Genomic DNA, 18,011 nt, shown 5'->3' on the forward strand with positions numbered 1-18,011 from the left:
AGAAGGAGTTCACCGTCAGTGAAAATTCGTCGCCTAGATTACATCGGCCAATTTATGAAGGAAATTTATCATTTCATATGGAAATACAATCTCACGGCTGATGTTCTATCACAAATTGAAACTGGTGCGAAGTCGATAGATCATCGGGCATTCTCCTGATACACTAACAACACTGTCGAAGAACAGGCGTCAGAGTTACTACTTTTGATTTTGTAGTCTATATTTCAGCAGATTCGATCCTGTCAGGGATGTTTCTTTTCACACTTGAATAATAGTAACTTTAAATAAAATTGAACTTAGATGTGCATTTACATTTAAAGATTTTGCATCAACGAAGAATTGTTTTATTTTGACACGATGCTGTTTGAACGATGGTCTCAGAACAAGAATTACAAGATATGATGACTTACGAAGTCATTGAGTGGTGCAATCGGAAGATTCTAAGTCTGAGTATAACCTCTGCTTGACAAGTACACGCTTGATTTGATCAAATTTAATGTTCCAATACTAATCCAAATGAAATATCATCTCAAACAGATGAAAGGATGTTGAAAGCGCTTATTTTTGGCAAGCAAATGAGACGATTGAAGATTTGGGCGAATTTTGAGAATTCGTACGTTGAGAATCAATCCTTCAATTCTAATAAAGTCTGTCTTATTCAAATGGACGTAGATTGAGCTTCATTTGAATATTGTTTTCATTACAATAAATTGATAGGAAGCATTATTATAGACAATAAGGTTGAAAATTTCGTTCATCGACAGGTTTTGAGGTCTCCACGATATCGTAAAAACGGCTGAAACCCGTTTACTTCAATTTTAAAGAGATTTTTCTCATATTGTTTATCGTCTTTACCACGAACCGAAAGTTTCGTCTTTATTTTTTTTACCAAAATGCCAATCGTTCGATATTAAAATTCAAATCGACTACAAAAATTTATGAGGATAAACTATCCAGGAATACTGTTTCTTGATTTCAAGTAAAACGGAGAAGCCATTTTCGAGATATCGTGGACACAGCAGAAACATGTCACCGAGTAAAATGCTCGACGTTATTGTCCATAGCAATGATTCGTCTTACATGCCTGTAGAAGAAAAAAAAAAAAAAATATATATACGAACGAATTTTGAACTACCCACTGTTGAACGAAACAAACGCGAATCGAATCCAACGATTGGTTGACGAGTTATAAGTTTTCAAAATTCACCCACTTTTTTCACCATTCAAACCGATGATATAATACATCCTTTCAACTCTGAGAACAAGAACAGTCAATGACAAGCCGAAGATGTATTTCGTGCATCTCATATAATGATCGTCGAGTATCCGACGGTGAAAAAGCTGTCGTATAAAGAGCTTTCAGTGGGAAGAATCTGCGTTTTTGAGAACAGGAATAATCGCTGGGAGTGAAAAGAGGATTCTCTTTGATCTATCCCCCCTCCCCCTGTCGAGTACATCCCCTCTCGATCAGTTTATCAGCAGCTCATCGTCGGTTTAAAATCTCGTTTGTATACAGTGGGTTTGCCGTTTCGTAAAAAAAAAAAAAAAAAAACCTCCAAGACACGATTCCAGATCCCAGGCACAGCAACGAGTCCAACCCAACCCGTCCTGTATGTTAGAGCTCGAAGCGCGCGGTTCTTACGCGAGTTGCATGGAAAGCTCCAAGTTTCCTGCCCGCTTATCTGAGCTTCCCCCTGGCTTCTCGGCTTCCCTCAGTCGGCAGACTAACCTAACCTAACATCCCCTAAACCTTGGCTCGCCTCGAATCGACTTGCCGACGCTGAGAGGGACGTAAGCAAAATGAGATTGCGACTCCACTTGAGAGGAGTGATGTAATATTATTGCCGGGGTGTATTTTTTATTCCATTTCACTTTTCTCTTTTTCTTCATTTTTCTTTCAAATCTCTTCTCGTCGAAGCCTCTAAACGGCAGCAGCGCCGATGCCCGCCTCCACAATGCGTGAAAGTAAGGCGGAGTGCGATATGACCGCTCGGATTTTACTCGATTTTACTTAAATTTTCAACGCATTCGACGAACCAACGAAACAAAAACTGTGCGAATAGAATCTCGTCGCGAAACTACACCGAGAGAAATTTATAGCGGTGGTTAATGTCTCACATTCTGTTTTCACTTTTTACCAGAATCGAGAAATACGTACCTCTGGGTACAAAATGATGGGTGGGAGTGTAATTATAGAAAGACCAAAAAAACTGAAGGGTTACAATATCGAGTTTTTAAAAAAGGAGAAAGTTAATTTATAGAATTTAGAAAGATTAGAAAGCTTAGAACATAGAATGTCAAATTGTAGAGCTGTTAGAATGTATCATGTTTTGACCTTTCTCTATTTGGTCTTCCTCTACTTCGACTTACTATATTTTCAATTTTCTGTACTTGAACTTTCCACATTTTTAAATTCTACGAATAAGGTTTTCGCGTATATGAAAATTTGATATTGTGGTTCTTCTATCAATCGGCAATTCCAGTTTTTTTTCCTTACCTAAAATGATGATTAATTTTTTTTTCGATTCACGTAGCCGGAAAATCTAGCATGTATCGCTATTGGGATGATTTTGTGTAGGAGCAAAAATTAACTGATGCTAAACTGACCCTGTTCAACTAAAAGAATTTCGCAAATCAAACAATCAGATTTAACGTTGCAATGACCAGAAAATTTACTATTAACAATTACAATCACAGTGAATCGTTATTTTTTAAAAATTTTTTTGTGATTACAATAATGTTTAAAACGTTACTATAACGAAATCTATTTTACTAGAATTTTGCATCAACAGTCTGAAGCGAAATTGGTCTCGGTGTACCAAGTATTATGTAGAAGTTTCCAAGCTTATGTTACAGTTTTAATCTCATTTCTTACAGCTGCGACTTGTCATACGCACGGCTTGCAATATTACAGAAACATTGCTACGATATTTCTAAAAAGTTGCAGAAATATTGCAGCAATATTTCAATTTCTAAATTCTGCCCGAAATAATAGAAATATAAATATTGTTGTAATGTCACAAAGTCATGTTATTCTACTTTGCTTTGAATTTGAAAATTGGTGGTTTTGATAGTTCAAAATTCAAAACATTTCTCTTGAATAATCAGATAACTTTTCAATCCGTGCAATTTTAAAAGAAAAATTTGTCACTTGTTCGTTTTTTTCTGGATCAAAAAGCTGTCTGTTCACAATGTGGAGAAATAACTAGTGAAAACATTTGTCGCCTTCAGACTTGGAATTTCTCCAACAGGTAATTTTATTCTTTACATCAACCAAGTAATTTGACACATTTTTGCAGTCAGTGTGAAAACCGTAGCGTTTTTATTTGAGGGATGTAAAAAAAATTGAACCGGTATTGAATTTTCACGAAGTATTTAATAAATTCAAAGTAAAAAAACTACGACTTATTTTCAGTCAAGTTCTCATCAATTTATTAGTAAGTAGCTCTATCTATTCTATAAGAATTTGATTAATTCCAAATAATTAATGTTATTGACGCGAAAGAAACACCGTCTGAGCAAATTACATAAGATTTATGAATGGGATTTCGAGTAAAACTGGAACTGAACATTAAAGTGATTTCTCAGGAAGTCCTGAAATTTTTTTTCAATATTCTGGCCACAATGCGTAGAACGCTTTGAGTTCCGTCCATTGATCCGGAAGAACGGGCAGACAAAACCGAGCGGTTCAAACTCTTGGCTTCGCCTCCTTTGCTCTTTGACAAAGTTCTGTTATACTCGAGTTTCGCCTGATCGTCGTTTTCTGGTAGGATTCGAACCGAGCTATTATTTACTGGGAATAAAAATGCCAATTTGAATCAATTAGTTCCGCCGGCGTCGCCGGCCGAAGATCCGCGAGGGGTTGAAGAATACGGAAATAAGGAAATGAGAAAATTTCTATCTTCGAGTAATTCCTCGGTATAATTCTCTCTCTGGTGGACCATAAAATAACCAATCGTGTTTATTGATTAACCGGCGCGGGGAGGGGATAATGGCACCCGATACAGTGCTGGCCAATTTCTTTTTTCCTCTTTCTTTTTTCATCCCTTCCGAAAAGGAACACGCGCCGTTTCTGCCCACCACCCCTAGCTTTTCGCTTTATAGGTTTGACTCGCAAACAAATGACTGTCAGAGTTTCCGTCGATCCTCGTAAAACTTTACCCTGCAACCCAACTCACCCCTCCATTTCCACTTTAGTCAGCGCATGAAATATCGCTCTCACGATAAACGGTTTGTATATGGCGGAAATTCCAGCTAAGATTTAGCGCCAAGCGTAAAAGTTATTCGGTAGGTTAAATCAGCTGAATCGACCTCGCTAATTTAAATTTAGCACTGCGAGTTCAAGGGGATATCCTCAATAGCCTGTCTCATTGAAATTCAAGCCAAGAACTCCAATATGTCATATTCCGCGAACTTGGCTTTTAAGTTATTTTCCTTGGTTTATTATCTGTAACTCTGGAGCAGGTTCTTTATATATGGATACACTTTTTTTCACACAATCTCATCAGTTTTCATCAATTTTTTTCTCCGTCTCTCACATTCTACCGTTATTCGCCAACTCCGTTCATAAATTTTTCCATCGTTCCTGGGGCGAAAGTAGAGAAAACGGTATTGTACAAAACGTAATTATACAAAAATACCTGTGATTGAACCATTTAATGTAACGACGTACTTTTAGAAAAGATGGTTATTTCAAATTTCAGATCGTCTTAATTTCATTAACGATATTTTACAGTTGAAAATCGATAACTTTTTGGTAATTTCATTGCGAGGTGGTCTCACATTCAGTTTTTATCATATTATTACATTTTTAATTTCCGGAAATTCTCATAAAAAAACAAAGAAGAACGAAATGAGTAAAATAAAAATTGGAACTGAAATCGCGAATAAGAGCCTAAATATCGAGGTTTCATTTCAAACCGCTGGAATAGGGTAAAATTCAATTTATGGTCACACACGGTATTTAACCCACCAAAAATGGTGCATCGATCCTGCTTAAATTTTATACTTTTTATGTCTCCCCGCATTTGTTACGACGGTTATCTGAACTTTGGCCACCTTCTACAGTGAACTAATACACCACTTTTAACCACCACATTGAGTGGAAATCAAAGGTTTACAAAGATCAAAGTCGACTCAACACTCTTGTGCCATTTGTGACCATTCCTTCACTCGCTTACACGTAATGGATGTGGCCATAAAATCACCAATTCACGGCCAGACACGGTGCATAGCTGACCAAAAAATGGTACACTCATCCTACTTAAATTCTACTCTTCCAATATCTCTTCTCCTTCGTTACAACGGTTATGGCTACTCGGACAACGCGGCACCACCTACCGAGTTTCGTCTTAGGGTGAGAAGAGCAGCTATCCCTTGCCGACAGGTATAATACAACAGCCCCACGTGAGGAAACCGTCGACACACGTGGCGCCATTGTACATTGCCCTGGTTCAATGGCGGGGTCCACGCCTTTGTAACGCACCATTATAGGACAGATGCCACGGTCGGAGATTTCGGTTATATCCACATTATCTCTCTCTCTCTCTCTCTCTCTCTCTCTGGCCCTTCATCCGAACAGATCCATCCAACCATATACCCGTTTCCCATTTTGGTCAACGGGCGTCGTGTCGCGTCGGCTGCAGTTCTATTTCCCTTTGGCAGGAGCGCGATTGCATACACCGTCGCACAATGATGTCGCGTGCCAGTTCTCAGCCCTCCAACCATCCCCCCATAATATCCGAGGACAAATGGCCCGTCATCCCGTTCACGACTGTCTTCACATTGTTCGAGGATCTCGTACCTACTTCGGTGTCGGATTCTTAGCAGGGTCTCGGCTAAAAAGCTCGGGTCATAACCAACAACGAGAAAGTTATAACATGAAGCAGGACTATCAAGAGTGCGTACAACTTTGTTGGGTTCAAATCGTACAGTACCTGAAATTCTGATCTATCAAGCTCAAGTGCCGTAAGCTCCAGTTGTCTCTAATACACACCAATATAGATACGCAAGTCAGCACAATATTTAACCTCCATTAAGCTAACTCGGTACAAGTGATAACTTGAGTTTTCGGTTATGCTTGATCGATCAAAACTTTGGGTACCGTTTGACATCGTGAGCTATCCTCAGTTGCACGGAAATGACTGAGGTAGTAGTTATGTTGAAGATTTCTACGTAGTCGCAGTTGCCAGTGAGAAAATACGGTTTACAGACTCGCTGACAGGAATCGTATATGTATCATATCTCTGGAACGTATTGTGAACAGTAGTGCTTGTCAGCTCTTTTCAGTAGGGTAACGACTCCCAAGTGTCTGTACTCCGTATGCTCTTGGAATCTCCTGTGTGTGTACATAAATCGTTACCAGATCATTATGTGTGAGAAGAACAGAAAATGGTGATGTATTGTACAACATTGTTTACGTAAACTTGTGTGGTTACGATGTGTATAAGTACTTCTGACAAGGCCATGAATTAATACCGTCGTAGCGAGAATCAGACCCTGCGTCCTTAGAGACATGGTGTGTGATAAATTTAATACGACTGAGAATCGTAACTTTATTATGTAGATGTTGACTGACGCTTTTTTATTGGCCTGCATGGTCGACCACAATGGCATAGTCTGGGTTAGTCATAAAATGTATATTTACAGCATCCGGTTCTACCTTTATAAGGATACTTGTGTCTGAACGTTTTGATCAAAACTTAGGAGAAGTGAAAGAAAACGTTTCAAAAATCTCCAACAATGTTATTTGTATATTATTATTATAGAAATGAATCTGAATAAATTCATATCAAGATAATATGCTGAAAACGTTGTAAAATCACAAGGATTTACTGTGTTATTTTTCACACGATTCTGATATTCTTAGTCTCATTCTGATCAGATCCCCGCAAATTGTCCAAGAAATATTTAAAAAATCTTAAACCGTAGCATATAATTGTTCCGCACAAATGTAATTGCTGATGAATATTTGTTCTTATACCGTATTCACAAGAATCTGTTTTTATCCATCCGGAGATGATTGTTTGAATTTTTTTTTCTATCTCTATTTCTAGCTTTTGATTCAGACTGAACAGAGTTTATTCTTTTATCAAAAATCCAATTCGGTTTTCGAATGAAAAACAGTATGCACATTGGCTCGTTTTCTTCTTTTTTTTTTTGCGAGGTGTCAGTCTAGACGAAAAAGCAATACGTCCACAACCGGCATATAAAAGCCATGTCTACGTTTTGATGATATAATATTACACGATTCCCTTTGCACTTACGTATAGCGTTATGAACATTCATGTTACTATCTCACGATCCCATTTATCCTTACCAATATCTGATAAAAGGTTTCAGTTTCTTTTGTTATTTCATTTTATTTTTTTTTTACTACTTCCAAGGAGGACCTCTTCATCAAGTGCCGAAACGTTAAGGAATAAAAAGAATCGCTATTGGATTCTTGCACGGAAACCAATCCCATTTATTCGAAAGCACTTGTTTCTACTTTTCCTTACGACAGTTCCATTTATCTTGTGTCTCTTCGGATGCCGAAAATTTACGCTGGTGTTTCGAAAATTGTGTAATGAATTTGTTACTGGATCCAAGCAGCGATGATTACGTATAAAAATTTTATTCACGCGACGAATTTTCCACATCCATTGGCACTGGTTTTTTTTTCCTTCTGATTCTCGCTTTCATGCATTAACAGGAATTCGTTTTGGTATATGGTCCTCGCTATAAGAGGGAAGTAAATTGTCCGTCCTCGGTTGCCTTTTCCTTCACCTGCACTTTATCGACGGGTTTCGCAGGATGAAAATAACTTCTGATTTAGTACGCTTCCACCGTGTATCGGAGACCTCTTAGTTCCTTGGACTCGCACTGTTCGCCCTTAACCTCACCCTCGTCCTCGCCTTCGTTCCTCGGCCACCATCTTATTCGTCACAAAATTTTCTCACGTAGCACTCCGTGCCCGACTAATGGCGTTCTCCACGGAATGAGAATTCCTTCTGCGGGACTACAAATGGGAACTGTGATATATGATCCAGAAAAAGAGCAAGACGGAACGAATGAACTAGGCCACTTCCTTCCCGCCGCGTACTCACCACGTAGTCCTGCCTCAACTCACCCTCGCGGATATTTCTTCTTCACAAGGGGGTCGCTCATTCGCTATGGAGTACTTCGGCCCTGTAAGTACCCGGATGGATTGTATCAAGGGTAATTTCCCACCCCATACAAGAAGTCTTGTCTAATTTACCGATTCATTGTCAAAGAAGAGCTGCTTTTGTGACGGTACGAAACTGTAAAGTTGCAGCCGAATATTGAATACACGGTGTTTCCAGCTGAACGCCGGAGTGTGTTGGGTTGCCTATTACTGAGGAGGACAAATATCGGTAAAACAGACCTACCGAGTGACACTTTAACGTGATGCCGGAACGCGATCACTGAACGCTTCAGTGTAGGTTACACTGGTTAAAAAAAATTCACTTTTCATGTGTAACATAGAAACTTTCAACTGATTATGTTAGAAGCAAGGTTTAGTATAATCGAATTGATGTTAGAATATTTTCCATATGAATAGTTTTATTGTGATATTATATTTTTTTAGTATATCCAAAAATACAGTTTTGTTAAACAAAAATTGGGTCATATATATTATCACAGTATACTGGTTAGCAAAATTTTATAACAAGGAAGGTGTTTACTAATTTTGAAGTACCTATCTACTCTCATTATGAAACCATATTTGTTTTTGATTCGATCAGGTCTAGTTTTTGCGTTACAGCTACTACAGCTAAAATTCAATCTTTATTGTTTTGACTTACCTTTTATGATTCAGGATGTTTTTTTATTTATTGTACCCAGTTCAATTTTACTGGCAGTAGCTGTAACACAAAAAACTAGACCTGATCGAATCAAAATAAATATGTTTTAACAGTGAGGGTAGATAGGTATTTAAAAATTAGCCAGCACTGTGTTACAAAATTTTGTTGACCAGTGTTATAAACAACCAAACAACTGCTTTCGATAATTTGCATAATTTAACTTGAAACGCGCTATCTACCGATAACTCGGTGGTCTGTATTACCAATATTTGTTCCCCTTAGTGGTAGGCAACTCATCATCCGACGGTGTTTACTTGGAAACATGCTGCATTTGATTTAGCTTTTTACCTTCATAAATTCATTTTAGATTTACAATTAGTTTCATCGATCAAAAACTTCAGCTACAGGAGCGATTCTGAGGGCAGTGACTGTAGAAATAAGGTGAAAAAAGATACGCGTTCATTATCTGCCGGTGTGTTTACCCGAAGGTGGCATTGATCGCAGTCTTGTTTACCACATAATTTCTGATAACGCTCTTTTCCTGGTGACTTAACTGACAGCGTCGAACGGTTAACGTGCCCGCAATAAAAACGGGACATCAGTTTCATCCCGCGGCAGGGATGAGCGATAGGATTGGACGGGAGGAACATGATGGATGTCTTCGATTTCCGAATTCGATCTAGTGCGAAGTTTACTACCGTCTAATACTTACTTTTTCAGAACAGTGTAGGGGAATTATCGTCATGTATAAATTGGTTCCGAAGTGTGTCATATTGTAGATTGCCCGTATCATGCGGTATTTAATGGTAAAAACAACAGTCAAACGAACATTATCAGGATTGAAATTGAGAAAGTAATGCACGTGATAATGTTTAAAACGTATTCTTGACATCAGCGTATAGAGTGGAAGTTTCATGTTGAAACTTTGAAAAAAATTGCCATAGCAAGAAAAAAGACACTTGAAAATCGTCTGGAAAACATGGAGCGATGGTGCAAAAATGTAATTAGTCATATGCTCGCAAGCTGCGCGATGATGAATATTCTGCAGATGCTGTACGTGCAGAGAACAATAAATAATACATAGAGCGGGAGAATGAAAGAGAGAATAGACTGTAATCTGAAGTGGGTGCAAGCTGACAGTCAGAGTCGAGGTGTTAAATATTGATAAGTTCAGAAGTCCGTTCCGTTGGGGCGTGAGATGAAAAAGAATGCGTGAAACTAGAAGTTAGACGGTAAATTGTGCAGAATTTTTTTAATCTTTCCTTCTCGAGTTATGCATGAACATGCATATTACCATTTTGTAAATATACAGAGGCAGTAAAGGTCTTTTTGGCGAAGAAATGACGAGAAAAAATTTACGATGCAACTATCAAACGTTCATCACGATGGATAAAACTTTTGACACTTTTTCTTTCACGATCCATTATTGATCACCACTGGCAGTAACGTCTTGAAAGAAAACGTTGGTTATATTTTTCCATACAGCGAGATATGGATGTATAAAACGCAATCGTTTCATATAGGTTCACACATATATCTATCGATCTATCAATATCGTTTCAATAACTCAACCGTGAATTATTATACCGTCTGACGGCGTGCCTTTTGCGAATCTTGCACACAAAGGGAGAAAATTCAGACTTCAACTTACGTCCATAGCAATATCTTTCAATGTGGTATATATTTATAAAAAGATCCATATGTACTCCGCACAATCAGTTGATATGATCTTTTAGAATTCAGCGAAGACCGCAAAAAATTTGACTCACCATTGCGAGCATTTCATTTCCGTAATTGTACCGTCTGCACGTATCTATCAAAAAAAATAAGATAGAAACGACCAAATATCGGAATACACTAGTTCAGAAAAGACTTTCACGACTGGAAAAAGTAAGGGAGAAAACACAACGAATAAAAGATAAAAGGCAAAACAACTGTTAAGAGGAAAACATTTGTGATTTTTTTAAAACTGGAATCTTTATAAGAGATTAGCTAATACGTTCTGGGTGTTAGATAGACTAAATTACGTACATAATAGATTCGAACTAGCAAAGAATAATTTAAAGGTAAAAGATTCACCAAAGGTTAAAGATTCGTGATCAGCACTTTGACGGAGGTTGTAAAAATGTAATGATTTCTTGTACAGTAAAATTTTAGTCTTTACATTTGAAGACTATTTAGTCCGACAAAAAATGTATCACTTTTAATATTAAAATTCCGCAATTTTACAAGTCAAGCTAGACTGGAAAAACCTAAACTTCTTAACGTATCTCCAAAATTTGTGCGCCATTTAAAATCTCTTATAAGAGAGTAAAAAATTGACGAATTTTCAATCAATAAAAAAGTTAACCGACACTAACCTCAAGTTTTCCGTTTAAGATCCAATCGCATTAATTATTGGATCTTTGCATAAAAATTGAAAGTAAGAAAAAAGTATTACTCATCTATAAATCCCATAGAAAAACCTAAAACAATGTGGCTGTCCATATTTCCTTCTGTTTCGCAGCTGAATTTCACACATTCCGTGACACGTGGATTGGAAGAGATTGCTATAGTTTTTAATTTGGCAGGTTTGCTATGTATCTTTGGCTCAATTGTAAGCGAAAAGCAAAAAGAGAAAATACGGACCAACTATTTTAAGATCCTCTACTTGATACCCAAGAAAACCAATTTCGTTACGGTTTGCGTTATTCTTCGAAACAGTTACGCACGTGCGTAACATCGGCCATTCAAACAATTGTTCCTGGAATTTCCCACCGTGTGTATTACGCTGGCATTCTTTCGTCGGATATCCCCTCAAAGCATTTTTCCATATCGCGAAGTGTTTCGAGAACGACTTGGGTACATTTATATTCTCAAATGTGGCACCATTCCACTGAGGTAGGTGTTTTATCCATATGTAAAAACGAAATATTTTTATTAACGCCACACGGCGAGTTCCTTGTATATATATGCGTGTAAGTATGTGTGTGTACATAAACCATTTTTATCCAAATTTGTGCGATCCCTGCGCCTCGAGTGTAGAGCGTAAAATAAATTTTCCCAAAGATTACAAGTCACACTGAGAAAAATTTAGTAAAACAGGTGTCGTTAAAAAAAACTGTTTGAATATTTTTGGAATTACGAGAAACGAGGTACGCGTAACCATTTTGCGATATCGTCGATCCTTTTTTGGTTATTGCAACGCAAAATCAGTTTGCGAGGTTTATCCTACTTTTTTAGTTGAACAAGGCTTTAACGTCAATTTATTCTTGCACAAGCATTAAATTTTCGCAACAGTTGCAAGAAAATATAGCAACAGTGATCGTAATGAGAAAGAATAGTAACGGATACTAGACTTTCCGGCAACACCTACAAAACTAATTTTCATTTTCTACCTACAACTATATTTTTCGATTGTGGTAAAAAATGAAAATAGTTAAGGACTGAGCGGTAACCGGAACTAAAAAATTCTCTCACCACATAAACGAAAACTTGCTAGCTTTGAGGGAGCTGGCGATTCAACGAGACGGGTTGAAATTCTGAATTCGAAAAGTTTCCAAAGCACCAAACTTCGAATTTTTTGGTGGCGAAGCTTAAAGTAAAGAAATCAGACTCAAGTTTCAAATGATCCGAAAGCTGACGCTCAAATTATTGAAAGAGCAAAGTTACGAAAGTGCGAAAATGAAAAAAATATAAAAATCCTAAACATCGAAATTCCGAATGATCAAAGATTTTCAGTTCCATGAATTTATGGCTTCGTGAAATTTCGCCACGTTGATCTTGCTTTGTTTTGAATTTTCGATATTTTTACGTTCGGAATCCTAGTTTTTCTAATTTGTTACACCCACTTATTGAGTAAACTACGCTGTGTACGTATATTTTAATTTTCGGAATTTTACTCAATCGAAACATTATTTTTTAGAATTTTGCTCTGTCGGAACTTTATTCTTGGAATCATGCATTTCGGAACTTTGAGCCGTCGGGTTTCCGATCATTCGAAACTTTATTGTTTCGCAAAGGTTTGATTTCTTTACATCAAGTTTCGCCAACGAATAATTCGGAATTAGGCGCTTTCGGAACTTTTAAAATTCGGAACTTGAACCACACCCCGATTTAACTTCACTGTTCGCCGCGTAGAGCGGATAAATTATTATTTTCTTTCATTCTCCCTCTCTTTCTATCCCTCACTCTCCTTCTTGACACGGTTTATATACGTTGGTGTAACGTGAAAGTGGGATATAACATAAAAAATAAGACAAATACGACGACGAGTTAAGTACGATTGATACACCGCGAGGGTGTGCAAAACTGTTGTGTATGTGTGTGTGTGTTTATTTATTTCTACAAGGCATAAAATGTATACACGTATCCCTACACATGCGTATGTATAATGTCTTCGTCGGCTGAAAAAAAATGCGTGCAGCAGGAGTTAAATGTAAAAGCGGAGTTGCAAAACGTTTTATTTTCACTCGTCGCAAAGCAGCGCAATTTTATTTGCATAACATTATTGTTTTTCTTTTTATTCCAAATCTTTTTCTTTTTTTTTTTTTTTCTTTTTTTTATCTTTTCTTGCCCTGTTTTTTCAACCCCCGGTGCTTTTGCGGCGGTCGGAGCTAACGCGTGGGTGAGGAGTATTCAAATATTCTCCTCGGCAAAAATACCTCGACTACCGAATCTCCCATCGGGTATTTTCATGCAAAAACTTGTGCGTATGAGGTATATATATGTATATATATATATCTGTGTGTGTGTGTGTGTGTACAGATGTGAATGTATTCGTTTATACGTATCCGCCTCCGCAGCTACAGCTATTCGTTTGCAATATTATCAACAGCGACGTCGAGGCGTCGTAAAAGAAAATGAAAAACGTAGGTATGTAGGTATACTGGATGGGGGTGGAGCGCAGGATGTCCAAGGATCGGTTGGTCACCGCACCCTCAAAGATCCTGACTGCAGGCGAAGAAATCGGCGCGCCTCCGAGCTCCGAGCTCGTAAAATCCGAGATATCAACTCGCCAGTCGTTGGCTGGATAAAGGGTGTCACAAAATTCACGCAGGGGTTAATTTCGATTGAAAACACAGGGTTATAATTAGATATTGTACACTGGGAAAAATTTCATTTGTTAAATTCGGTAAAACAGGTATCGTTAAGAAAACTGTTTGAATATCGCTTGAATTACGAAAAACGAGGTACGCGTAACCATTTTGCGATATCGTCGATCCTTTTTTGGTAATTGCAACGCAAAATCAGTTTGTGAGGTTTAATCTACTTTTTTAGCTAAACAAGGCTTTAACGTCAATTTATTCTTGCACGAGCATTAAATTTTCGCAACAGTTGCAAGAAAATATAGCATCAGCGATCGTAATGAGAAAGAATAGTAACGGATACTCGACTTTCCGGTAACAGCTAGAAAACTAATTTTCATTTTTTACCTCGAAATATATTTTTCGATTGTGGTAAAAAATGCAAATATTCAAGGACTGAGCGGTAACAGGAACTAAAAATTTCTCTCAGTGAACATTTTTCATTGATTCCTAAAGTACACGATATATTGGTTACGTTATACGGTTTTGCCAGCACACACGCACTCTTTTGTTGAAATTTTCCATCACCGTTTTGCATAAATGTGACTGAATTTCGTTGACACGCCGCTCAATTTCCTCCTTCAAGGCCTGCGTGGGCTTGTTGGCGTATAAACTTTGAACTTAAAAAAAAAAAAAACTCAAAGAAAAAAATCCAGCAGCGTTAAATCGCATGACGTGGGCGGTCAATTCTTATCACCAAAACGGGAAATTAAAGGCGCGGGAAAATTTAAAATTAGGTGCTTCTAATAGATGGGTGATTTTTTTTTCAATATTTTTACTGATCGATGCTAGTTTTCTGACGATTCTCAACTGCCCTAAATTAATTTTCCATCCAAAAACTTATCGACTCTCCGCCGGGATATGAATTTTCTTCGAAACAAAATTTGACTTTCAGAAATTTGGCAAGCAAATTAGAATAGCTCGTTATCCGATTTCAAATTAAAAAAAAAAAAAAAATGTCTAAATTTAGATCTCAAGAAACACTTTTGCACAAAACAAAAAACAAACCAGAAGCTTTTTCGGGTCAGCCCGCGTTCAAACAATCCATGAAAGATAATTGGGAAAAATAACCCAAATCTGTGGGGTTTTTTTTTTTTTTTTGCTTTTCACCAATAGAAACGTCTTCATTACAATACTTGATTTTATACACAGAATGGCGTCGATAGATTGAAAAAATAACCTAGATCTGCGTTTTTCTTTTTTATCATTCTCCATCAGTAGCGCCTTGATTACAACCCGGTCGAGCTTTTACGATTTTACACATAGAATTTTGTCGCTACGTATTAATATACCTCCCACGTACCTACTTTCCGCCAGCTTTGTATCGCGGAGAAGTCACATCGTTTCGCCTTCGAAGCGAAGCTTCGCGGCCGGCTTTGACTCCGCACATTTCGTCCCAAAATTTACCTCAGCGACCAGCAGGTGGTCCGCCGTTTCAAATGGCAAACAGCAGTTGCCTACCGAACCACAATTGTCGCCGCAAAATTCTCACACCACGGCCATAGAGCTGGTGCACAGAAATATATGCGAATCCGTCGGGTGTGTCGATAATCTGCAGGGGTTGCCGGGTAAAGAGGGGCGAAAGGGAAGCCGGCAGGAAGCCAAATAAATCACAGCTGTCAGCCCGATGGCGAGTCACTGCGAAGCGGGCGAGTTCGCATTTTGGTATCAATTTCTGCTGGAAGGAGAAGGAAGAGAAAAAAAAAAAAAAAATAAAAAAAAACAAAAAGGAAACGGGAAAGAAAAAGTTGTGAAAAAAGAATAGGAAGCAGAGGAAAAAAGTGTCGAGCTGTGTGTACGTGTGTGTTTCTCTCTACGTTAGAGGGAAAATTTTTTTTCCAAGTATTGAACTGGACCGGAATCAGTGCAAAAATAATGTGTGGCCACGTGGCGTTCGATATCTGGTTATCTGCGCATTATACATACGTCACAGATACGCGGAACTTTGATATTTCGGTGTCACTAAGCTACACTGAGCGAAATTTTTAGTCTCGGTTACCGCTCAGTCCTTAACTATTTTCATTTTTTACCACAATCGAAAAATATAGTTGTAGGTAGAAAATGAAAATTAGTTTTGTAGGTGTTGCCGGAAAGTCTAGTATCCGTTACTATTCTTTCTCATTACGATCACTGTTGCTATATTTTCTTGCAACTGTTGCGAAAATTTAATGCTTGTGCAAGAATAAATTGACGTTAAAGCCTCGTTTAACTAAAAAAGTACAGTAAACCTCACAAACTGATTTTGCAATGCAATTACCAAAAAAGGATCGACAATATCGCAAAATGGTTAGGCGTACCTCGTTTTTCGGAATTCTAACAATATTCAAACAGTTTTTTTAACGATACCTGATTTACTGAATTTTTCTAGTTACTACAACAAACGATTTTTTTCTCAGTGCATATTGATCGATTTTATCGCCTTTTTGAATTGAATATTTGTTGTCGAATATTCGAAAAAATATGATTCGATTGAGTTTGTTCTGTAGGAAGGTCTGATCTTTTCGAATACGAGGCTGATCCTTAGATACGGTGAAAAATGCCTGTTTCTTTTTTTCGAAAATTTTAGTCCTTTTCAAGCGGAGGATGAGAAAACAGTTTTTTTACTTTCTTTTTTCACCAGCAGCATAACTTTTTTTTTCGTCGTCTTGAACAGCCGACGCAGCGAACGTATAAAGTTCTACCCTTTTCTCTTGGGGGCGGGGAGAATTCTGTGTCTACGTTTTTTTCGGGGACGTTTATCATACTCTTCTTCCATTTAATCCTTATCTAATATTCTCGCTGCGCTACCGTTTTTAACCCTCGATTGTCACCTGGGGATCCGAATATCACCCAGTAGCATTTGGTGTACGGGGCGTTTTGTGCCAAGTAAACGAGTTCGAAATCAGAAACGTTTAACTCAAGACAAACATTTTTTTTTTTATTGATAATTGGAAAAAAAAGACCCTGGTTACACAATGTACTCTTTTTATGAAAGAGCCTTCCGAAGGGAACAAAATAGGCATTTTGTTGTTGCTGACGCAAAATAATTTCAAAAATTTTAACGTCAGAAACGAATGAAAATGAACGGAATGAAAATCTTTGCACAAAAGATGCACTGTGTTGTTTATTGGGTACAAGGTTTAGAAACCAAAGAATGCTAAATCAAAAATAATTGGATCAAACGCTCGTCGATTTGTTACCAAGTAAATTCCATAATGCAATACTAATTTCGAGAATTTTCATTTTATTTTTTCCGTAGGTTCCTCTACTGGAAAATTCTTAATTATGCAAAATATCAAAGTTAGTTTAATATCAAGGTTTAAAAATAGGACTGTTTAAACTAATATGTGATCATTTCGTCAGGATGAGTCAATTGATAGCAAAAAACAGCCACGAAGCAGACTTTAAAAGTCAAATGCGATTATTTTATACTACAATATTTTGATCCTCCAGATGACGACTCTGAATATTTTATAGTTCAGTGATTCGGAGCTAAATTGGGTCTCTGTGACATTTAAAGAATTCCTTCTGAAGCGTGACATTTAAGAGTTGAATGAAATTAGTACGATAATAAGTTAATGTCGAGTTGAAATATGTGATGTGTGAATTTATTTGCAGAAACAGTGAAGTAAGAGAGGTAAAAATTACTGCGTTCGATACAACGATAAAGAATTAAACGGAAATAATTCTTCGGTGTGTTTAGATTTTTTTCAAATCCTGATCCTTTTTCACTGGTTTAACATCGTGCACTAAATTTTACATGGAAAACAGCGCGCGGGGTTTGTAATTGCAAAGTGGAGAGGAAAGGAGGAACGTTGGACTTCTAAGTAGGGTTACGAGTTCAGGGTTGAAGGGTTGAATTAATTCCCTCCACGTTTTTAATAACACTCATTCGTATTTACATATAAATCCCACCGTGAATGTTCAAACTACGTATATGTATATTCGGAAAGCATCGATGTGCGATTCTAAAGTGTAGAGTGCGCTGAAATACGGTGGAATTGAAGGCAAAGTTGCTGCGTATTTTTTTGTTACAATGGATATATGAGTCAAAAATATTCTCAAACTTTTCGGTGAGTGTGAAAATTCTCCACAAAACCGGTATATTAACATTATGGATGGTCATTTTTGTACTATTTTATACGCATAATTCAAGCAC

General features: G+C 37.5%; 1 protein-coding gene across 17 annotated transcripts in view; it reads right to left on the reverse strand.

The window, feature by feature from the left end:
• LOC124223111 (leucine-rich repeat-containing protein 24) overlaps positions 1–18,011 on the reverse strand; it is a 128,878-nt gene that overhangs the window by 9,873 nt on the left and 100,994 nt on the right. The window lies entirely within an intron of this gene.

This window comes from Neodiprion pinetum, chromosome 7, assembly GCF_021155775.2.
Source record: "Neodiprion pinetum isolate iyNeoPine1 chromosome 7, iyNeoPine1.2, whole genome shotgun sequence".
Taxonomy (NCBI): domain Eukaryota; kingdom Metazoa; phylum Arthropoda; class Insecta; order Hymenoptera; family Diprionidae; genus Neodiprion; species Neodiprion pinetum.